Source organism: Loxodonta africana, chromosome X (assembly GCF_030014295.1).
Source record: "Loxodonta africana isolate mLoxAfr1 chromosome X, mLoxAfr1.hap2, whole genome shotgun sequence".
NCBI lineage: Eukaryota > Metazoa > Chordata > Mammalia > Proboscidea > Elephantidae > Loxodonta > Loxodonta africana.
In genome coordinates this window covers 33,548,833-33,564,858 of record NC_087369.1, presented here as the reverse complement: position 1 = coordinate 33,564,858, position 16,026 = coordinate 33,548,833, and positions in this window count along the sequence as shown.

Genomic DNA, 16,026 nt, shown 5'->3' with positions numbered 1-16,026 from the left:
GGGTAGAACTGTACTCCATACGGTTTTCAATGAGTGAGTTTTTGGGAAATAGAGCGCCAGGCCTTTCTTCTCTAGCTACCCTGGATTGACTGGAACCACCAAAACTTTCCTCCCCACGTATTCACTCCTGGTTGGGTGGACGTCACGTAGAGACAGACAGCCTTAGATGCAATTACCTTTTCTCAGTTTTCATTTTCAAAAGGACAGTTACTATAACAGCATCATCGATTCGAATATTATCTCTTAAAAGTCTGTTGAATTGCAAAAGATATTACTTTCAACTTTGGTCTAAAATTTTGTTGAAAAATTAACACATGTACATGACACAAAATTTAAATAATTAAAAAAGTTTTATATGGAAAGAATGTCCTATTCCCCAAAGATAACAACTGGTAACAGTTTTTTTTTTTATCCTAGTGGTAACTTGAAAACCCTGGTGGTGCTTTGGTGAAGTGCTACTACGGCTGCGAACCAAAAGGTCTGCAGTGGGAATCCACCAAGTGCTCCGTGGAGACTCTACGGGGCAGTTCTTCTCTGTCCTATAGGGTTACTATGAGTCGGAATTAACTACTGGGCTGAGGGCTACAGGCACCTTGATCTTGGGGAACATCTAGCTCAAGTGGCATACCATAGTTTATAAAGAGAATGTTCTACATTCTACTTTGGTGAGTAGCGTCTTGGATCTTAAAAGCTTCTGAGCGGCCTTCTAAGATACTGCACTGCTTCCACCCCATCTGGAGCAAGGGAGAATGAAGAAACCAAAGATACAAGGCCCAGATTAGTCCAAAGGACTAATGGACCATAACTACCACAGCCTCCACCAGACTCAGTCCAGTACAAGCAGATGGTGCCAAGCTACCAAAACTCACTGCTCCGACGGGGAGCAATAATAGAGAGTCCTGGGCAGAGTTGTAAAAATTACAAAAAAAAAGCAAAAAATTCTAACTCACCAAAAAAAAAAAAAACAAATCAGACATCGTATGTAACAGAGAGTGGAGAAACTCTGAGAGTATGGCTCCGGACACTATTATACCTCAGTGCTGACTCCACTACTGAGGTTTATACCCTTCAGCCAAAGATTAGGCAGGCTCATAGAGCAAAAGAAGTCTAAATGAGCACACCACCCCAGGGGCGAGGACGAGAACCAAAGAGAAGACAGGAAAGACGGCAACGGGGAACCCAAGGTGGAGAAGGGGAGAGTGTTGACATGTCGTGGGGCTGGCAACCAATGTCACAGAGCAATATCTGTATTCTTCAAGAAGAAACTAGTTTGCTCTGTAAACCTTTGTCTAACGTACAACCAAAAAAATAAAATAAAAAATGTAGTCTCCTGATAAAGGAAGACAGATACTAATGGACAAGATACGAAGCAAAGTACAAGTGGCAAGGAACTGGACTCGGGTTAAAGACTTTTTATTTCGGATCATAGGAAAAGGGTAGCTAGACAGACCCTTAAGGAGAGGAGATCTGCATTCTCTTCACTGATGTGGAAGTTACCGTCACAACTAAGACTCAATTCCTAGGTTTCTTTATATTTGTTCTTAAAGTATAATGGTCCAGATTCCAAGTGCTAGAGAAAGGTATGAATTCTATCACCTACTGTGACAGAAAGCAAATATCTTCACGTTCACTGAACCTCCATTTTTGCATCTGTAAAATGGGGTCTATAATAGAGTTGGTGTATGGACTAACACGCTAAAAGACTAACACGGGAGATGGTATACAGAAAACACTCAGTAAATTTCATCTATCATCATTTTGTTTGTTCCATAAAGATAGTTTCCATGTCTGTTCTCACTACTGTATGCATTATTAGTTAGCACAGTCCCTATCACACAGTATGCTTATATAATTACGTGTTAGATGAGTTAATATTTGGTAGGAAAAAAAAAGATTTGGCAATAAACAGAAGAAAATAATAAAAGCAGTAGCTAGAAGAGTGAATAGGTAAGCAAAGATTTCTCTTCTATAAGAAACCATGCCAAAACTCTAAGCCATTTACCTGTCACCATCCACCAGGCTGTCCTGCATTTGTCCTCATGGCGGTGGTCACAGGGTATCTCCAAGTCCTCCTTGTGTCACGTTTGCTATTATCCCACTGAGCAAAGCAAGCACTGTGGCCAAGCCCAGGGACAGTAGAGGAAGGGACGTGCCAAGGCTTGGACGATAAGGAGGGTAATCAGCATGGCCATTTACGCACAGGTGAAAAAAATGCGCCAGATAGATCTCAGGATATTTGTGCATATTTACTGCAAAGGGAAGGTTGCTGACGAAGAAAGCGACATAAACATCTTAAAGGGAAGACGAGTTAATAGGACCAAGAATTTCCCGGAGCCAGAAGGGTTGCTGGATGTATCTTCCTCCGAAACCAAAAGCAGAGATGAAGTGATGGGTATGACTGGGAGATGTGGCTGCCAAGAGAAATGAAGGCAGTTCACAACCCTACGAGTTCCTGTTCAGTTGCTTCCAACCCATGGCGACCCCATGTGTGCCAGAGAACAACTCTGCTCCACAGGGCTTACAACGGTTGATTTTTCAGATGTGGATTGCCAGGCCTTTCTTCCGAGGTACCTCTGGTTGGGCTAGAACTTCCACACTTTTGATTAGCGGCCCAATGTAACGTGTTAACCATCTGTACCCCCCAGGGACTCCCAGTTCACAACAACCTCCCTTATTAACTGAAGACTCATGTCCTGGTCATCTTGCTAGTTTCCTTTCAGCTTCTGTCTATTCTTTTGGGTGCTCCCTAAGACGTCTATCCTAGGCCACATTCCACCAGAGATGCAAACATCTCCTTCACGTTTATGTGATTTGAGAAGACTCCAAGCCTGGAAAGCCTTTTAAAATACATTCAACATAACAGGCACCAGAAGAGGTCATTTTTCAGTAAGCCTTCCTGCTGATTCTCCACAAATTCTAGATCATCTCAGTGTGACCCTGAGGTCTATCCAAAACCAAACCAAACCTCTTTCTGTCAAGTTGATTACAGCTCTTGGCAATCCCATGTGTGTCAGGGTAGAACTGTACTCCATACGGTTTTCAATGAGTGAGTTTTTGGGAAATAGAGCGCCAGGCCTTTCTTCTCTAGCTACCCTGGATTGACTGGAACCACCAAAACTTTCCTCCCCACGTATTCACTCCTGGTTGGGTGGACGTCACGTAGAGACAGACAGCCTTAGATGCAATTACCTTTTCTCAGTTTTCATTTTCAAAAGGACAGTTACTATAACAGCATCATCGATTCGAATATTATCTCTTAAAAGTCTGTTGAATTGCAAAAGATATTACTTTCAACTTTGGTCTAAAATTTTGTTGAAAAATTAACACATGTACATGACACAAAATTTAAATAATTAAAAAAGTTTTATATGGAAAGAATGTCCTATTCCCCAAAGATAACAACTGGTAACAGTTTTTTTTTTTATCCTAGTGGTAACTTGAAAACCCTGGTGGTGCTTTGGTGAAGTGCTACTACGGCTGCGAACCAAAAGGTCTGCAGTGGGAATCCACCAAGTGCTCCGTGGAGACTCTACGGGGCAGTTCTTCTCTGTCCTATAGGGTTACTATGAGTCGGAATTAACTACTGGGCTGAGGGCTACAGGCACCTTGATCTTGGGGAACATCTAGCTCAAGTGGCATACCATAGTTTATAAAGAGAATGTTCTACATTCTACTTTGGTGAGTAGCGTCTTGGATCTTAAAAGCTTCTGAGCGGCCTTCTAAGATACTGCACTGCTTCCACCCCATCTGGAGCAAGGGAGAATGAAGAAACCAAAGATACAAGGCCCAGATTAGTCCAAAGGACTAATGGACCATAACTACCACAGCCTCCACCAGACTCAGTCCAGTACAAGCAGATGGTGCCAAGCTACCAAAACTCACTGCTCCGACGGGGAGCAATAATAGAGAGTCCTGGGCAGAGTTGTAAAAATTACAAAAAAAAAGCAAAAAATTCTAACTCACCAAAAAAAAAAAAAACAAATCAGACATCGTATGTAACAGAGAGTGGAGAAACTCTGAGAGTATGGCTCCGGACACTATTATACCTCAGTGCTGACTCCACTACTGAGGTTTATACCCTTCAGCCAAAGATTAGGCAGGCTCATAGAGCAAAAGAAGTCTAAATGAGCACACCACCCCAGGGGCGAGGACGAGAACCAAAGAGAAGACAGGAAAGACGGCAACGGGGAACCCAAGGTGGAGAAGGGGAGAGTGTTGACATGTCGTGGGGCTGGCAACCAATGTCACAGAGCAATATCTGTATTCTTCAAGAAGAAACTAGTTTGCTCTGTAAACCTTTGTCTAACGTACAACCAAAAAAATAAAATAAAAAATGTAGTCTCCTGATAAAGGAAGACAGATACTAATGGACAAGATACGAAGCAAAGTACAAGTGGCAAGGAACTGGACTCGGGTTAAAGACTTTTTATTTCGGATCATAGGAAAAGGGTAGCTAGACAGACCCTTAAAGAGAGGAGATCTGCATTCTCTTCACTGATGTGGAAGTTACCGTCACAACTAAGACTCAATTCCTAGGTTTCTTTATATTTGTTCTTAAAGTATAACGGTCCAGATTCCAAGTGCTAGAGAAAGGTATGAATTCTATCACCTACTGTGACAGAAAGCAAATATCTTCACGTTCACTGAACCTCCATTTTTGCATCTGTAAAATGGGGTCTATAATAGAGTTGGTGTATGGACTAACACGCTAAAAGACTAACACGGGAGATGGTATACAGAAAACACTCAGTAAATTTCATCTATCATCATTTTGTTTGTTCCATAAAGATAGTTTCCATGTCTGTTCTCACTACTGTATGCATTATTAGTTAGCACAGTCCCTATCACACAGTATGCTTATATAATTACGTGTTAGATGAGTTAATATTTGGTAGGAAAAAAAAAGATCTGACAATAAACAGAAGAAAATAATAAAAGCAGTAGCTAGAAGAGTGAATAGGTAAGCAAAGATTTCTCTTCTATAAGAAACCATGCCAAAACTCTAAGCCATTTACCTGTCACCATCCACCAGGCTGTCCTGCATTTGTCCTCATGGCGGTGGTCACAGGGTATCTCCAAGTCCTCCTTGTGTCACGTTTGCTATTATCCCACTGAGCAAAGCAAGCACTGTGGCCAAGCCCAGGGACAGTAGAGGAAGGGACGTGCCAAGGCTTGGACGATAAGGAGGGTAATCAGCATGGCCATTTACGCACAGGTGAAAAAAATGCGCCAGATAGATCTCAGGATATTTGTGCATATTTACTGCAAAGGGAAGGTTGCTGACGAAGAAAGCGACATAAACATCTTAAAGGGAAGACGAGTTAATAGGACCAAGAATTTCCCGGAGCCAGAAGGGTTGCTGGATGTATCTTCCTCCGAAACCAAAAGCAGAGATGAAGTGATGGGTATGACTGGGAGATGTGGCTGCCAAGAGAAATGAAGGCAGTTCACAACCCTACGAGTTCCTGTTCAGTTGCTTCCAACCCATGGCGACCCCATGTGTGCCAGAGAACAACTCTGCTCCACAGGGCTTACAACGGTTGATTTTTCAGATGTGGATTGCCAGGCCTTTCTTCCGAGGTACCTCTGGTTGGGCTAGAACTTCCACACTTTTGATTAGCGGCCCAATGTAACGTGTTAACCATCTGTACCCCCCAGGGACTCCCAGTTCACAACAACCTCCCTTATTAACTGAAGACTCATGTCCTGGTCATCTTGCTAGTTTCCTTTCAGCTTCTGTCTATTCTTTTGGGTGCTCCCTAAGACGTCTATCCTAGGCCACATTCCACCAGAGATGCAAACATCTCCTTCACGTTTATGTGATTTGAGAAGACTCCAAGCCTGGAAAGCCTTTTAAAATACATTCAACATAACAGGCACCAGAAGAGGTCATTTTTCAGTAAGCCTTCCTGCTGATTCTCCACAAATTCTAGATCATCTCAGTGTGACCCTGAGGTCTATCCAAAACCAAACCAAACCTCTTTCTGTCAAGTTGATTACAGCTCTTGGCAATCCCATGTGTGTCAGGGTAGAACTGTACTCCATACGGTTTTCAATGAGTGAGTTTTTGGGAAATAGAGCGCCAGGCCTTTCTTCTCTAGCTACCCTGGATTGACTGGAACCACCAAAACTTTCCTCCCCACGTATACACTCCTGGTTGGGTGGACGTCACGTAGAGACAGACAGCCTTAGATGCAATTACCTTTTCTCAGTTTTCATTTTCAAAAGGACAGTTACTATAACAGCATCATCGATTCGAATATTATCTCTTAAAAGTCTGTTGAATTGCAAAAGATATTACTTTCAACTTTGGTCTAAAATTTTGTTGAAAAATTAACACATGTACATGACACAAAATTTAAATAATTAAAAAAGTTTTATATGGAAAGAATGTCCTATTCCCCAAAGATAACAACTGGTAACAGTTTTTTTTTTTATCCTAGTGGTAACTTGAAAACCCTGGTGGTGCTTTGGTGAAGTGCTACTACGGCTGCGAACCAAAAGGTCTGCAGTGGGAATCCACCAAGTGCTCCGTGGAGACTCTACGGGGCAGTTCTTCTCTGTCCTATAGGGTTACTATGAGTCGGAATTAACTACTGGGCTGAGGGCTACAGGCACCTTGATCTTGGGGAACATCTAGCTCAAGTGGCATACCATAGTTTATAAAGAGAATGTTCTACATTCTACTTTGGTGAGTAGCGTCTTGGATCTTAAAAGCTTCTGAGCGGCCTTCTAAGATACTGCACTGCTTCCACCCCATCTGGAGCAAGGGAGAATGAAGAAACCAAAGATACAAGGCCCAGATTAGTCCAAAGGACTAATGGACCATAACTACCACAGCCTCCACCAGACTCAGTCCAGTACAAGCAGATGGTGCCAAGCTACCAAAACTCACTGCTCCGACGGGGAGCAATAATAGAGAGTCCTGGGCAGAGTTGTAAAAATTACAAAAAAAAAGCAAAAAATTCTAACTCACCAAAAAAAAAAAAAACAAATCAGACATCGTATGTAACAGAGAGTGGAGAAACTCTGAGAGTATGGCTCCGGACACTATTATACCTCAGTGCTGACTCCACTACTGAGGTTTATACCCTTCAGCCAAAGATTAGGCAGGCTCATAGAGCAAAAGAAGTCTAAATGAGCACACCACCCCAGGGGCGAGGACGAGAACCAAAGAGAAGACAGGAAAGACGGCAACGGGGAACCCAAGGTGGAGAAGGGGAGAGTGTTGACATGTCGTGGGGCTGGCAACCAATGTCACAGAGCAATATCTGTATTCTTCAAGAAGAAACTAGTTTGCTCTGTAAACCTTTGTCTAACGTACAACCAAAAAAATAAAATAAAAAATGTAGTCTCCTGATAAAGGAAGACAGATACTAATGGACAAGATACGAAGCAAAGTACAAGTGGCAAGGAACTGGACTCGGGTTAAAGACTTTTTATTTCGGATCATAGGAAAAGGGTAGCTAGACAGACCCTTAAAGAGAGGAGATCTGCATTCTCTTCACTGATGTGGAAGTTACCGTCACAACTAAGACTCAATTCCTAGGTTTCTTTATATTTGTTCTTAAAGTATAATGGTCCAGATTCCAAGTGCTAGAGAAAGGTATGAATTCTATCACCTACTGTGACAGAAAGCAAATATCTTCACGTTCACTGAACCTCCATTTTTGCATCTGTAAAATGGGGTCTATAATAGAGTTGGTGTATGGACTAACACGCTAAAAGACTAACACGGGAGATGGTATACAGAAAACACTCAGTAAATTTCATCTATCATCATTTTGTTTGTTCCATAAAGATAGTTTCCATGTCTGTTCTCACTACTGTATGCATTATTAGTTAGCACAGTCCCTATCACACAGTATGCTTATATAATTACGTGTTAGATGAGTTAATATTTGGTAGGAAAAAAAAAGATCTGACAATAAACAGAAGAAAATAATAAAAGCAGTAGCTAGAAGAGTGAATAGGTAAGCAAAGATTTCTCTTCTATAAGAAACCATGCCAAAACTCTAAGCCATTTACCTGTCACCATCCACCAGGCTGTCCTGCATTTGTCCTCATGGCGGTGGTCACAGGGTATCTCCAAGTCCTCCTTGTGTCACGTTTGCTATTATCCCACTGAGCAAAGCAAGCACTGTGGCCAAGCCCAGGGACAGTAGAGGAAGGGACGTGCCAAGGCTTGGACGATAAGGAGGGTAATCAGCATGGCCATTTACGCACAGGTGAAAAAAATGCGCCAGATAGATCTCAGGATATTTGTGCATATTTACTGCAAAGGGAAGGTTGCTGACGAAGAAAGCGACATAAACATCTTAAAGGGAAGACGAGTTAATAGGACCAAGAATTTCCCGGAGCCAGAAGGGTTGCTGGATGTATCTTCCTCCGAAACCAAAAGCAGAGATGAAGTGATGGGTATGACTGGGAGATGTGGCTGCCAAGAGAAATGAAGGCAGTTCACAACCCTACGAGTTCCTGTTCAGTTGCTTCCAACCCATGGCGACCCCATGTGTGCCAGAGAACAACTCTGCTCCACAGGGCTTACAACGGTTGATTTTTCAGATGTGGATTGCCAGGCCTTTCTTCCGAGGTACCTCTGGTTGGGCTAGAACTTCCACACTTTTGATTAGCGGCCCAATGTAACGTGTTAACCATCTGTACCCCCCAGGGACTCCCAGTTCACAACAACCTCCCTTATTAACTGAAGACTCATGTCCTGGTCATCTTGCTAGTTTCCTTTCAGCTTCTGTCTATTCTTTTGGGTGCTCCCTAAGACGTCTATCCTAGGCCACATTCCACCAGAGATGCAAACATCTCCTTCACGTTTATGTGATTTGAGAAGACTCCAAGCCTGGAAAGCCTTTTAAAATACATTCAACATAACAGGCACCAGAAGAGGTCATTTTTCAGTAAGCCTTCCTGCTGATTCTCCACAAATTCTAGATCATCTCAGTGTGACCCTGAGGTCTATCCAAAACCAAACCAAACCTCTTTCTGTCAAGTTGATTACAGCTCTTGGCAATCCCATGTGTGTCAGGGTAGAACTGTACTCCATACGGTTTTCAATGAGTGAGTTTTTGGGAAATAGAGCGCCAGGCCTTTCTTCTCTAGCTACCCTGGATTGACTGGAACCACCAAAACTTTCCTCCCCACGTATACACTCCTGGTTGGGTGGACGTCACGTAGAGACAGACAGCCTTAGATGCAATTACCTTTTCTCAGTTTTCATTTTCAAAAGGACAGTTACTATAACAGCATCATCGATTCGAATATTATCTCTTAAAAGTCTGTTGAATTGCAAAAGATATTACTTTCAACTTTGGTCTAAAATTTTGTTGAAAAATTAACACATGTACATGACACAAAATTTAAATAATTAAAAAAGTTTTATATGGAAAGAATGTCCTATTCCCCAAAGATAACAACTGGTAACAGTTTTTTTTTTTATCCTAGTGGTAACTTGAAAACCCTGGTGGTGCTTTGGTGAAGTGCTACTACGGCTGCGAACCAAAAGGTCTGCAGTGGGAATCCACCAAGTGCTCCGTGGAGACTCTACGGGGCAGTTCTTCTCTGTCCTATAGGGTTACTATGAGTCGGAATTAACTACTGGGCTGAGGGCTACAGGCACCTTGATCTTGGGGAACATCTAGCTCAAGTGGCATACCATAGTTTATAAAGAGAATGTTCTACATTCTACTTTGGTGAGTAGCGTCTTGGATCTTAAAAGCTTCTGAGCGGCCTTCTCAGATACTGCACTGCTTCCACCCCATCTGGAGCAAGGGAGAATGAAGAAACCAAAGATACAAGGCCCAGATTAGTCCAAAGGACTAATGGACCATAACTACCACAGCCTCCACCAGACTCAGTCCAGTACAAGCAGATGGTGCCAAGCTACCAAAACTCACTGCTCCGACGGGGAGCAATAATAGAGAGTCCTGGGCAGAGTTGTAAAAAAAAAAAAAAAAAAAGCAAAAAATTCTAACTCACCAAAAAAAAAAAAAACAAATCAGACATCGTATGTAACAGAGAGTGGAGAAACTCTGAGAGTATGGCTCCGGACACTATTATACCTCAGTGCTGACTCCACTACTGAGGTTTATACCCTTCAGCCAAAGATTAGGCAGGCTCAGAGAGCAAAAGAAGTCTAAATGAGCGCACCACCCCAGGGGCGAGGACGAGAACCAAAGAGAAGACAGGAAAGACGGCAACGGGGAACCCAAGGTGGAGAAGGGGAGAGTGTTGACATGTCGTGGGGCTGGCAACCAATGTCACAGAGCAATATCTGTATTCTTCAAGAAGAAACTAGTTTGCTCTGTAAACCTTTGTCTAACGTACAACCAAAAAAATAAAATAAAAAATGTAGTCTCCTGATAAAGGAAGACAGATACTAATGGACAAGATACGAAGCAAAGTACAAGTGGCAAGGAACTGGACTCGGGTTAAAGACTTTTTATTTCGGATCATAGGAAAAGGGTAGCTAGACAGACCCTTAAAGAGAGGAGATCTGCATTCTCTTCACTGATGTGGAAGTTACCGTCACAACTAAGACTCAATTCCTAGGTTTCTTTATATTTGTTCTTAAAGTATAATGGTCCAGATTCCAAGTGCTAGAGAAAGGTATGAATTCTATCACCTACTGTGACAGAAAGCAAATATCTTCACGTTCACTGAACCTCCATTTTTGCATCTGTAAAATGGGGTCTATAATAGAGTTGGTGTATGGACTAACACGCTAAAAGACTAACACGGGAGATGGTATACAGAAAACACTCAGTAAATTTCATCTATCATCATTTTGTTTGTTCCATAAAGATAGTTTCCATGTCTGTTCTCACTACTGTATGCATTATTAGTTAGCACAGTCCCTATCACACAGTATGCTTATATAATTACGTGTTAGATGAGTTAATATTTGGTAGGAAAAAAAAAGATCTGACAATAAACAGAAGAAAATAATAAAAGCAGTAGCTAGAAGAGTGAATAGGTAAGCAAAGATTTCTCTTCTATAAGAAACCATGCCAAAACTCTAAGCCATTTACCTGTCACCATCCACCAGGCTGTCCTGCATTTGTCCTCATGGCGGTGGTCACAGGGTATCTCCAAGTCCTCCTTGTGTCACGTTTGCTATTATCCCACTGAGCAAAGCAAGCACTGTGGCCAAGCCCAGGGACAGTAGAGGAAGGGACGTGCCAAGGCTTGGACGATAAGGAGGGTAATCAGCATGGCCATTTACGCACAGGTGAAAAAAATGCGCCAGATAGATCTCAGGATATTTGTGCATATTTACTGCAAAGGGAAGGTTGCTGACGAAGAAAGCGACATAAACATCTTAAAGGGAAGACGAGTTAATAGGACCAAGAATTTCCCGGAGCCAGAAGGGTTGCTGGATGTATCTTCCTCCGAAACCAAAAGCAGAGATGAAGTGATGGGTATGACTGGGAGATGTGGCTGCCAAGAGAAATGAAGGCAGTTCACAACCCTACGAGTTCCTGTTCAGTTGCTTCCAACCCATGGCGACCCCATGTGTGCCAGAGAACAACTCTGCTCCACAGGGCTTACAACGGTTGATTTTTCAGATGTGGATTGCCAGGCCTTTCTTCCGAGGTACCTCTGGTTGGGCTAGAACTTCCACACTTTTGATTAGCGGCCCAATGTAACGTGTTAACCATCTGTACCCCCCAGGGACTCCCAGTTCACAACAACCTCCCTTATTAACTGAAGACTCATGTCCTGGTCATCTTGCTAGTTTCCTTTCAGCTTCTGTCTATTCTTTTGGGTGCTCCCTAAGACGTCTATCCTAGGCCACATTCCACCAGAGATGCAAACATCTCCTTCACGTTTATGTGATTTGAGAAGACTCCAAGCCTGGAAAGCCTTTTAAAATACATTCAACATAACAGGCACCAGAAGAGGTCATTTTTCAGTAAGCCTTCCTGCTGATTCTCCACAAATTCTAGATCATCTCAGTGTGACCCTGAGGTCTATCCAAAACCAAACCAAACCTCTTTCTGTCAAGTTGATTACAGCTCTTGGCAATCCCATGTGTGTCAGGGTAGAACTGTACTCCATACGGTTTTCAATGAGTGAGTTTTTGGGAAATAGAGCGCCAGGCCTTTCTTCTCTAGCTACCCTGGATTGACTGGAACCACCAAAACTTTCCTCCCCACGTATACACTCCTGGTTGGGTGGACGTCACGTAGAGACAGACAGCCTTAGATGCAATTACCTTTTCTCAGTTTTCATTTTCAAAAGGACAGTTACTATAACAGCATCATCGATTCGAATATTATCTCTTAAAAGTCTGTTGAATTGCAAAAGATATTACTTTCAACTTTGGTCTAAAATTTTGTTGAAAAATTAACACATGTACATGACACAAAATTTAAATAATTAAAAAAGTTTTATATGGAAAGAATGTCCTATTCCCCAAAGATAACAACTGGTAACAGTTTTTTTTTTTATCCTAGTGGTAACTTGAAAACCCTGGTGGTGCTTTGGTGAAGTGCTACTACGGCTGCGAACCAAAAGGTCTGCAGTGGGAATCCACCAAGTGCTCCGTGGAGACTCTACGGGGCAGTTCTTCTCTGTCCTATAGGGTTACTATGAGTCGGAATTAACTACTGGGCTGAGGGCTACAGGCACCTTGATCTTGGGGAACATCTAGCTCAAGTGGCATACCATAGTTTATAAAGAGAATGTTCTACATTCTACTTTGGTGAGTAGCGTCTTGGATCTTAAAAGCTTCTGAGCGGCCTTCTCAGATACTGCACTGCTTCCACCCCATCTGGAGCAAGGGAGAATGAAGAAACCAAAGATACAAGGCCCAGATTAGTCCAAAGGACTAATGGACCATAACTACCACAGCCTCCACCAGACTCAGTCCAGTACAAGCAGATGGTGCCAAGCTACCAAAACTCACTGCTCCGACGGGGAGCAATAATAGAGAGTCCTGGGCAGAGTTGTAAAAAAAAAAAAAAAAAAAGCAAAAAATTCTAACTCACCAAAAAAAAAAAAAACAAATCAGACATCGTATGTAACAGAGAGTGGAGAAACTCTGAGAGTATGGCTCCGGACACTATTATACCTCAGTGCTGACTCCACTACTGAGGTTTATACCCTTCAGCCAAAGATTAGGCAGGCTCAGAGAGCAAAAGAAGTCTAAATGAGCGCACCACCCCAGGGGCGAGGACGAGAACCAAAGAGAAGACAGGAAAGACGGCAACGGGGAACCCAAGGTGGAGAAGGGGAGAGTGTTGACATGTCGTGGGGCTGGCAACCAATGTCACAGAGCAATATCTGTATTCTTCAAGAAGAAACTAGTTTGCTCTGTAAACCTTTGTCTAACGTACAACCAAAAAAATAAAATAAAAAATGTAGTCTCCTGATAAAGGAAGACAGATACTAATGGACAAGATACGAAGCAAAGTACAAGTGGCAAGGAACTGGACTCGGGTTAAAGACTTTTTATTTCGGATCATAGGAAAAGGGTAGCTAGACAGACCCTTAAAGAGAGGAGATCTGCATTCTCTTCACTGATGTGGAAGTTACCGTCACAACTAAGACTCAATTCCTAGGTTTCTTTATATTTGTTCTTAAAGTATAATGGTCCAGATTCCAAGTGCTAGAGAAAGGTATGAATTCTATCACCTACTGTGACAGAAAGCAAATATCTTCACGTTCACTGAACCTCCATTTTTGCATCTGTAAAATGGGGTCTATAATAGAGTTGGTGTATGGACTAACACGCTAAAAGACTAACACGGGAGATGGTATACAGAAAACACTCAGTAAATTTCATCTATCATCATTTTGTTTGTTCCATAAAGATAGTTTCCATGTCTGTTCTCACTACTGTATGCATTATTAGTTAGCACAGTCCCTATCACACAGTATGCTTATATAATTACGTGTTAGATGAGTTAATATTTGGTAGGAAAAAAAAAGATCTGACAATAAACAGAAGAAAATAATAAAAGCAGTAGCTAGAAGAGTGAATAGGTAAGCAAAGATTTCTCTTCTATAAGAAACCATGCCAAAACTCTAAGCCATTTACCTGTCACCATCCACCAGGCTGTCCTGCATTTGTCCTCATGGCGGTGGTCACAGGGTATCTCCAAGTCCTCCTTGTGTCACGTTTGCTATTATCCCACTGAGCAAAGCAAGCACTGTGGCCAAGCCCAGGGACAGTAGAGGAAGGGACGTGCCAAGGCTTGGACGATAAGGAGGGTAATCAGCATGGCCATTTACGCACAGGTGAAAAAAATGCGCCAGATAGATCTCAGGATATTTGTGCATATTTACTGCAAAGGGAAGGTTGCTGACGAAGAAAGCGACATAAACATCTTAAAGGGAAGACGAGTTAATAGGACCAGGAAACCAAGAATTTCCCGGAGCCAGAAGGGTTGCTGGATGTATCTTCCTCCGAAACCAAAAGCAGAGATGAAGTGATGGGTATGACTGGGAGATGTGGCTGCCAAGAGAAATGAAGGCAGTTCACAACCCTACGAGTTCCTGTTCAGTTGCTTCCAACCCATGGCGACCCCATGTGTGCCAGAGAACAACTCTGCTCCACAGGGCTTACAACGGTTGATTTTTCAGATGTGGATTGCCAGGCCTTTCTTCCGAGGTACCTCTGGTTGGGCTAGAACTTCCACACTTTTGATTAGCGGCCCAATGTAACGTGTTAACCATCTGTACCCCCCAGGGACTCCCAGTTCACAACAACCTCCCTTATTAACTGAAGACTCATGTCCTGGTCATCTTGCTAGTTTCCTTTCAGCTTCTGTCTATTCTTTTGGGTGCTCCCTAAGACGTCTATCCTAGGCCACATTCCACCAGAGATGCAAACATCTCCTTCACGTTTATGTGATTTGAGAAGACTCCAAGCCTGGAAAGCCTTTTAAAATACATTCAACATAACAGGCACCAGAAGAGGTCATTTTTCAGTAAGCCTTCCTGCTGATTCTCCACAAATTCTAGATCATCTCAGTGTGACCCTGAGGTCTATCCAAAACCAAACCAAACCTCTTTCTGTCAAGTTGATTACAGCTCTTGGCAATCCCATGTGTGTCAGGGTAGAACTGTACTCCATATGGTTTTCAATGAGTGAGTTTTTGGGAAATAGAGCACCAGGCCTTTCTTCTCTAGCTACCCTGGATTGACTGGAACCACCAAAACTTTCCTCCCCACGTATACACTCCTGGTTGGGTGGACGTCACGTAGAGACAGACAGCCTTAGATGCAATTACCTTTTCTCAGTTTTCATTTTCAAAAGGACAGTTACTATAACAGCATCATCGATTCGAATATTATCTCTTAAAAGTCTGTTGAATTGCAAAAGATATTACTTTCAACTTTGGTCTAAAATTTTGTTGAAAAATTAACACATGTACATGACACAAAATTTAAATAATTAAAAAAGTTTTATATGGAAAGAATGTCCTATTCCCCAAAGATAACAACTGGTAACAGTTTTTTTTTTTATCCTAGTGGTAACTTGAAAACCCTGGTGGTGCTTTGGTGAAGTGCTACTACGGCTGCGAACCAAAAGGTCTGCAGTGGGAATCCACCAAGTGCTCCGTGGAGACTCTACGGGGCAGTTCTTCTCTGTCCTATAGGGTTACTATGAGTCGGAATTAACTACTGGGCTGAGGGCTACAGGCACCTTGATCTTGGGGAACATCTAGCTCAAGTGGCATACCATAGTTTATAAAGAGAATGTTCTACATTCTACTTTGGTGAGTAGCGTCTTGGATCTTAAAAGCTTCTGAGCGGCCTTCTAAGATACTGCACTGCTTCCACCCCATCTGGAGCAAGGGAGAATGAAGAAACCAAAGATACAAGGCCCAGATTAGTCCAAAGGACTAATGGACCATAACTACCACAGCCTCCACCAGACTCAGTCCAGTACAAGCAGATGGTGCCAAGCTACCAAAACTCACTGCTCCGACGGGGAGCAATAATAGAGAGTCCTGGGCAGAGTTGTAAAAATTAAAAAAAAAAAGCAAAAAATTCTAACTCACC